Below are 7,592 nucleotides of genomic sequence, written 5' to 3'. Positions count from 1 at the left end.
TGAAACACAACCCTCAGTTTCCTCTGATATGACGCATTGAGAAAGGTACCGCACTCCTCAGTAGCCTTTTCCATAGTGCATAATTTCAACTGAATCATGAGAACACCTCAGATAAACTAAAGTTGAGGGACAGTCTACAAAATCACTGACAAGTAAGTTTCAAAAGTATCAAGATATGAAAGACAAGGAAAGACTGACCAACTATCACAGATTGGAGGAGACCCAAGAGATGTGACAACTAAATGCAATGTGGGATCCAGGAATGGAAGAGAAAAAGGGCATTTGTGGAAAAACTGGTGGAACCCAAATAAATGCATTAGTTTAGTTAAGAGCTTTGTGCTACGGTTAATATTTCAGTTTTGATCACTGTTTTATGGTTAGGTAAGATGTTATCATAAGGGGAAATTGGAGAAAGGGTATACAGGAATTGCGTTCTAGTTTTATAAACTTCCTGGGAGTCAAAATTATCTCAAAGCATTAAAAAACTAGAGGACAGCCATTTTCAAATGAATAAAAAATAGATAGCCTATATACAAACAATAATCAGTTAGAAATATGATAGATGGAAAATAACACTTTAACAAATATCTAGCAAACATGCAGGATACCTAGGAATAAGTTTTATAAGAAATTGTAGGAAATCTATGAAAAGAACTATAAAATTCTATTGATGTGTAGATTCACTTGAAGAAATGAAAAGCCAAATAAATAGAAAGATCCAACATTGTAAAGTTCTCAATATTTGCTAAATTAACCTAAAAATTCAAAAATTTTAAATCAATATCCAACTGGGCTGTGCAAACAAACTCACTACCCCACCCCCACCCCACATGGAACATGACTCCCGGGGATGAGCCTGGCCCTGGCAACGTGGGATCAACAAAGCCTTCCCCACCTGAGGTGGGAAAAGAAATGTAACAGAATGGGGTGTCAGTGGCTGGGAGAGTTTGGGTGGAGTCTCAAAGCTTTCTTCTTTTTTTTTTTTTTTTTCAATTTAAGGAAACAAACAATACACTTAGAACCACCAACAATGGATATCTCAGCTTAACCATAGGCATATTTAAATAAAGTATCCATATAATCATTGTAAAGCCTGTGTTTGTGCAGTAAGTTTCATAAACCAACTTAAAATTAAGGCGACAAGGCAAAAGTCTATTCAGATAGCAAAGTTCTTAAATTCTAAGTTCTAAACACTGATTTAGAGACCATTTGATCAGCTGTCAAAACTGTGAATGTTCTTGAAATATCAAGCAGAAAGTTCTTACAAATATCTGCATTGCTATAGTAATGACCTATGTTACTAAATATTTTCCTGATTTCAGGAAAATATGAATTGACAAATATTTTTACAATCAACATAGGGAAATCTTAACCACCTAAAATGGAGATCTTAGTTAGCTTGCTGGAGGCTATTCTCATGCAAGCTTCAGCTAGATATTGCTAATTGCCATGATTTTCCGTATCCCAATCAACCTAAAGAATAGGGCTCTAACTGAGACTCTACAAACACTTCATGTACTAAGTTTACTCTCCTGAAACCTTTAACTTCCAGAGGGTTCCTAGGCCAGATAAGTCCTGAAACCCTGACAGGCCAGCATCTTCAAGAACTTCAGCTAGTTCCTTCCCCCTATCCTATGTTGTTGACACCCTTTTCAACATGTAAAAGTTAGAATGGACATAGCCCAAAACCCTCTATAGACTGGGAGCAGGATGAAAGGAAAAGGAGGAGATACAACAGAGAAGAGAGGATTAACAAACGAGTTTGATGTCTGAATCACAATAATGATATTTCTTTTAGCTTTCAGTGTTTTGAAGCAGCTAGAAGGAAAAAGTCAAAAACATGGAATGGTAACCTATACCAAACTTTGAAATCTGTTCTATAGTTACTTGCTGAAATGTATTTTGAAAATATTGTTGTTGTTTTGGTATTTATGTTGTATTTCACAATAAAAAATGTTTTAAAAAATCCAACTGGGCTTTTTTTTGGGTGGGGAGGGTCAACTTGACAAAGTTATTCTAAAGTTCATCTTTAAGGATACAAATAAGAGACAAGCCAGGAAAGTTCTGAAAAGAAGCACAATTTTACTATTAAAATGAATTATGATATGCAATCTCAACAGTTAAAACCATGTGATATTGATATAGGTGTAAAAACATCACTCAATGGAATGAAATAGCAATCTGCCAAAGGGCCTAGGGGATTTTGGTAAATGATAAAAATGGGCTTTTCAAAAAAGTAGGTGAAAAACAGATCATTCAATATATGGTGAGGACAATTAGCCACTTGGAAAAATCAAGTTATATTCCTTCTCTTCACTCCAGAATACCTCCAGCTGGAGCAAGATGTAAATGCTAAAAATGAAACAATGAAAATCGAGAAGTAAAAACTTGAGTAACTATTTTTATAATCTTCTGGGTATGGAAGGCCTTTCTAAGCATGGAATAAAACCCCAAATCCAAGGAAGGTAGACAAATGAACTGTGCAAATATTAAAAGCATCATGAAGTTAAAAGATATACTGGGGGAATTTTTGCAACATATGTGATGAGCAAATACTCAATTTCCCTAAGATACAAAGAGCTCATTCACATCTTTGAAATAACATCTCAATAGAAAAACAGGCAAAGGATATGAATGAGCAATTCACAGAAAAAAATAAATATAAGCAGATAATAAACATAAGAAGAATGCTCGATGACATGAACCGTTCAGAAATTTAAAAAATACAATAGAAATGAGATTTTTTTCACCCACCAGTTTTGCAAAGATTAAAAAGATCAGAAATAATATTGGCCAGAGTCAGGGAAAAAAACACTAATTTGGATGTTGATTTCCATTTTTACCTCTCTCTATAGTTCTTATTTCTATCTTATTTCCACTTCTATTATTTTTTTGGGTTCAGCTAGAAATATTAATATGCACATTAAATCTAACATCCTTACCTCCCTCTCAGACATTACAAGCACCTGAGGATGCTTTGACTCCTGCCTGATTTATATGCCATCACCTGGAATTTTAGGTCTGTCTTGTCCCCTCTTACAAGCAAGTTGGATGTTAATTTGTACTGTTATTTATTTCAGTTTAACTGAATAGTTACTAATTTCTTTGTTTATCATTGCAACTCAGACCTACCTTCCAGATGGAGGATATTTTCATCAAGTTTCTCTACTGCGGGTCTATTGGTAAACTCTTTGTTTTTATTTGTCTGAAAATTATTTATTTGCTCGTTATTTTTTTTAATTGAGGAAAAATTCATAACACAATTATCCATCTCCAAGTGTTCAATTCATAATGTATTCGTGACATTATGCAACCAACAGTTCTCGCTGGTTTACAAAACTTTTTCATCACCCCCAAAACACCCCATATGCATTACGTAGTCACTTTCCATTCTTCCCTCCCCCAGCCCCTGGTAACCTCTAACCTACTTTCTGTCTCTGAGGATTTGCCTAATGTGTATATATTACATACATGGAACCGCACAATATAGGAACTTTTGTGCCTCACTTATCACTTAGCAGGTTCCTGAGGCTTTCCAAGTTGTAACATGTATCAGTGCCTCGTTCCTTTTCATGGCTGAATACTATTCCACTGTGTGGATGGGCCACATTTTGTGAACCCGTCCTTCTGCCGATATGGACAATTGGGTTGTTTCTACCTTTGGTTTCTTACAAATAATGCTGTTAAGAAAATTCTTGGCCCCAACTCTCTATTTTTTCTCCCAAATATATACACAAATTCTTTATGGATGATTTTTACTTCCTTTAGAATGTCAACTTTTCTTTACAACGAACTTTCTCAGTGTACATTTTTCGATTGCTAATACACTTGTTTTTCCTAAATGCTTTACTTGGAACTGAAAAAGAGTGAACTTAAAACCACCTTGTGGTAATAAGATTATTTCATTTGATTGATACCCCCCTATAGGAGATATTTGGTTGTGGATTTTTCTTTCTCTTCTCGTCAATAAACCCGAACTATAACAATAGGGAAGAGGGCAATATACTGAATCTACGAGAAGGGCTGAGAACAGACCTCAGAGGGGATTGTGGCCCCCAAATCTGTTTTCCCATTAGCCAGGCAGTCAGGAGCCAGGTGTCTTAGCTTTTAGCAGCTCCTGTGCAGGGAAAATGTGGAGCAAGTTGGCAGCATGGTTTATCCACTCAGGTCTTCAGAAACCTGGTTTTTATTTACAGAAGGATTAATTAAACAACATATAAAGTGTTTATTCATACAGAGATAGTCTTTTCTTTTATTTGGCACTCATTCTTTTTTTTTAAATATTTGTATTGATAAATCTTCACATCCATATATTCCATATGTGGTATATAATCAGCGGCTCCCAGTATCATCACATACTTGTGTATTCATCACTGTGGTAGTTAGATTCAGGTGTCAACTTGGCCAGGTGAAGGCACCTAGTTCTATTGCTGTGGACATGAGCCAATGGCATATGAGCCTCATCTGTTGTTGATGACATCTGCAGTCAGCTAGGAGGCGTGCCTGCTACAATGAATGAAGTTTAATTTAATTGATTGGTGCTTAAATGAGAGACTATTGAGTCTCTGAGGCCGAGCAGCTCAGCATACCTCATTTCAGCACTTGCAGCTCAGCCCAGGCCTTTGGAAATGCAGAAAGGAATCACTCCGGGGAAAGCTGTTGGAACCCAGAGGCCTGGAGAGAAGGCCAGCAGAGATGACCCTGTGCCTTCCCGTGTAAGAAAGAACCTCAGTTGAAAGTTAGCTGCCTTTCCTCTGAAGAATATACATCAACTAAATAAATCCCCTTTTATTGAAAGCCAGTCTGTCTCTGGTGTGTTGCATTCCATCAGCTAGCAAACTAGAACAATCACCACGATCATTTGTTAGAGCATTTGTATCACTCCAGAAAAAGAAATAAAAAGAAAAAAGAAAAAATTCATACCTCCCATATTCTTTATCCCTCCTCCTCATTGACCACTAGTATTTCCATCTACCCAATTTATTTGACCTTTCGTCTCTCCTATTATTTATTTATTTTTATCCATATTTTTTACTCATCTGTCCATACCCTGGATAGAAGAAGCATCAGACACAAGGTTTTCACAATCACACGGTCACATTGTAAACGTTATATATTTACACTATTGCCTTCAAGAATCTAGGCTACTGGAACAGAGCTCAACAGTTTCAGGTACTTCCCTCCAGCCACTCCAATACATCATAAACTAAAAAGGTGATATCTATATAACGCATAAGAATAACCTCCAGGATAACCTCCTGACTCTGTTTGAAATCTCTCAGCCACTGAAATTTTATTTTGTCTCATTTCTCTCTTTCCCCTTTTGGTCAAGAAGGCTGCCTCAATCCCTTGATTCTGGATCCTGGTTCATCCTGGGATTTCTGACTCACATTGCCAGGGAAATTTACACCCCTGGGAGTCATGTCCCACATGGGACGGGGGAGGGCAGTAGGTCCTCATTCTTGAAAGAGATTTTCTGGATTTAGATGCTAGGTCAAGAGTATTTTACTTAGATTCTAGGTCAAGAGTATTTTTTTGAACTTTGAAGATCTTTTTCCACCATCCATTGTCCATCCTACTGGCATTACTTTATTGGTATTTTGCCATTTCCTCCGACTGGTTTAAGATCCCTTTCTTCTTGAATGATACACGTGTGTTGGATGGGGCCAGATGCGGGTTTCTTTTTATTTATCCTGCTTTAGATTCATTGGGCTTTCCACATCTGATGGTTGGTATCTTTCACCACTCCTAGAAAATGTTCAACCACTAATATGTTGAATATCGCCTCTGCCCTCCATTTTTCTCTAGTCTTTCCTCCTGTAAAACTGATTTTGTTTGATTCTGTCCGTCTGTTAGATCTTCTTGCTTCATCTTCCACATCTCTTAAATCCTGTAAAAAGAAAACCAGCTTTATGGAGGTATAGCTCATATCCCACGCAATCCACCCACTAGAAGTGTACAACCCAGTGGGTCCTGGTATATTTATAGATTTGTACAACCCAGTGGGTCCTGGTATATTTATAGATTTGTGCAGCCAACATACTGTCAAGGTTGGAACATTCTCATCACCTCTGAAAGAAATTCAGTCCACTTTCCCCCACCTCCCCAGTCCCAGGCATCTACCAATCTACCTTTTGCCTCTAGATTTGTCTACTCCAGACATTTCATGTATGTGGCCTTTGGGGACTGGTTTCTTTCCCTTAGCATAATGTTTTCAAGGTTCATTCATGTTCTGGCATGTATCAGATTTTCCTTCCTTTTACGCTGAATGATACTCCACCGTGGGGACAGACCACATTTCATTTATCCATTCTTCACGGGCATTTGGGCTGTTTCTACCTGGGGATCATTATGAATAATTCTGCTGTGAATATTCGTGGACACATTTTTACAAGGAAATATATTTTCATTCTCTTGATTATAAAGTTGGGAGTGAAATCACTGGGTCATATGGAAACACTATGTTTAACCTTTTAAGGAATAGCCAAACTGTTTCCCGCAATAGCTGAGCCACTTGATATCCCTGCCAACAACTTATGAGTTAATTTCCTCTTTTTCTACTCCATCTTGTGGCCCTCTCTGCTGCCCTCTGAGTAACTTCTCCAGATCCATCTCCAATGCACTTCTGAGGTTTAGTCAAATTTAACCTATCCATTCAGTTTCCAAGTTCAATTAGAATTTTTATTTCTGGAATTGTAAATTTGGTCCTTTTTTCCATCTGCATGTTAAGGTTGAGAGTTTCTTGCTTCTTTGTCATACCTTCAATTCCCTCCTTTATTTCTTAAAACATTTTTTAAAAACTCATTTTATATTTTGCAACTGACAATTCCAGTAGCTACAATTCTTTTTCTGGGTTTGAGCTGCAGTTTTATTTTTCTGCTGGTGTTTGCACATGGTGGCTCACTTCCTAAGGCGCTCTGTGAGTTTTTGCTATGAATTCTGATTTCTTTTAACTTTATTAAGGGGATCTCTTTGTGAGCTCTGTTTAAAGTACCTTCCTGGGCGGGCCTCGGTGGCTCAGCAGCTAGAGTTCTTGCCTGCCATGCTGGAGACCTGGGTTCGATTCTTGGTACCTCCCCATGCAAAAAAACAACAACAACAACAAATAAAATAAATAAAAATATAATAAAGTGCCTTTGTTTGCAGTTGTCTTCACTTGTGCTGGGCTCCATGGGGCTCTGCCAACTGGGGACCCCTTTATATTACACCCTTGACTGGGTTCCTGGCTCCACGTTCATGTGAGTGCCAACTTGTGTTGAGGGTTTCTCATGGGGGAACTTTTTCTTACTTTTAATTTTTCTGCTCTATCCAAAGCCAGAGTCAACAGGGGAAGTGCCCACTCCACCCTCGCCTGCTCAGGGGCCAAATTTTCCTAGTTTACCCACTTCAGGTTTTATATTTCTCGTGGTGGTGGTGGGGGGGAGACTTCTCATCTTTTGGGGATTTTCTGATCTGACAGCCCACCCTGCCCACGTCCCAGGATTTGTGCAGGGAAAACTCTGCCCTGAGGCTGCTGGGAGCGAGGAAGCCCCCAGGGGCAAGGCCAGCTGCAGACCTCCCTGCCTGGGGCTTGCTTTTGTTTTTACGGAGTA

At 38.3% G+C, this 7,592-nt stretch overlaps 1 long non-coding RNA gene across 2 annotated transcripts; it reads right to left on the bottom strand.

Annotated features, from left to right (window-relative positions):
* Nucleotides 1-5,267: 5,267 nt before the first annotated feature.
* On the bottom strand, nucleotides 5,268-7,083 carry LOC143646506 (uncharacterized). 2 transcript variants are annotated; one of them, XR_013157492.1, is made up of 3 exons: nucleotides 6,995-7,083; nucleotides 6,132-6,339; nucleotides 5,268-5,890 (listed from the first exon to the last, which is right to left on the bottom strand). It is a non-coding gene; the product is annotated as an uncharacterized LOC143646506 (long non-coding RNA). The 2 variants fall into 2 exon arrangements; XR_013157493.1 differs by lacking the exon at nucleotides 6,132-6,339 and having other exon boundaries at nucleotides 6,995-7,075.
* Nucleotides 7,084-7,592: the final 509 nt, after the last annotated feature.

This window comes from Tamandua tetradactyla, chromosome 9, assembly GCF_023851605.1.
Source record: "Tamandua tetradactyla isolate mTamTet1 chromosome 9, mTamTet1.pri, whole genome shotgun sequence".
Lineage (NCBI taxonomy): Eukaryota > Metazoa > Chordata > Mammalia > Pilosa > Myrmecophagidae > Tamandua > Tamandua tetradactyla.
This window is presented reverse-complemented; position numbering and strand designations above follow the sequence as displayed.